This window comes from Ambystoma mexicanum, assembly GCF_040938575.1.
Source record: "Ambystoma mexicanum isolate Mex_15411 chromosome 12 unlocalized genomic scaffold, UKY_AmexF1_1 Mex_chr12_unloc.1, whole genome shotgun sequence".
NCBI lineage: Eukaryota > Metazoa > Chordata > Amphibia > Caudata > Ambystomatidae > Ambystoma > Ambystoma mexicanum.
In genome coordinates, this window is record NW_027182322.1 from 3,450,258 (window position 1) to 3,451,077 (window position 820).

Genomic DNA, 820 nt, shown 5'->3' on the forward strand with positions numbered 1-820 from the left:
CTCACAAGACCATCACTGCTCTCACACTTTCCTGCTCTCAGGCTGGCGGGCCATTATCGGCCCTGGCTGCCGCACCATTGCCAGGTTTGTGTAACTGTATTATTTCTAATTGGCTCCACTTTGATGACTTTCATTTGGATTCTGACTTGATTATTGAGATCTTAAATAAGTGACTGGGGATTAGGTGTCCACTTATTCTCATGGATAACATCACAACCAACCTTTAATTCAAACATGAGTCATGACATCACAGATGGAGTACAGCTTATGATAGAGGTGGAACGTCACATTGTAGCAGCCCAAGTAGCTCGCTGTGATCGTATAGTGGTTAGTACTCTGCGTTGTGGCCGCAGCAACCTCGGTTCGAATCCGAGTCACAGCATTGCGGTGAGGCAATGTCACGGCAGTTGGGCAGATATTTTAGAATTTCCATTAATACATTGGCAATCTCTGTGGAGGACTGAAACAATTCGATATGTCCTGTTACTGTTATGAACCTTTTGTTTCTTTAATGCTCTTTGCACACTTTTTCATCGGGTGACTGTAATGTATTTCAACCAAATCTAATTAAGAGCGCATTATGTGGTGACATTTGCAGTACATGAAACATTATAACACTGCCATTTACGTCAATAACCACTAGCTTGATTACGACATATGTATTGCAGCGACAGTATTTCCCAGTTACAAATGGGAATAAAAACAACATCCGCGAGGGATTGAACCAACAACATTTAACTGATGTTGCCAATGGAGCGCGTTACAGAGAGCGCGATGTCCCGCCTTTACAGTCACACGCTGATGATAATACAGATGTTTA

General features: G+C 42.7%; 1 non-coding gene across 1 annotated transcript; it reads left to right on the top strand.

The window, feature by feature from the left end:
• The first annotated feature begins 310 nt into the window (after positions 1–310).
• On the top strand, positions 311–382 carry TRNAH-GUG (transfer RNA histidin (anticodon GUG)). The gene has a single exon. It is a non-coding gene; the product is annotated as a tRNA-His (tRNA).
• Positions 383–820: the final 438 nt, after the last annotated feature.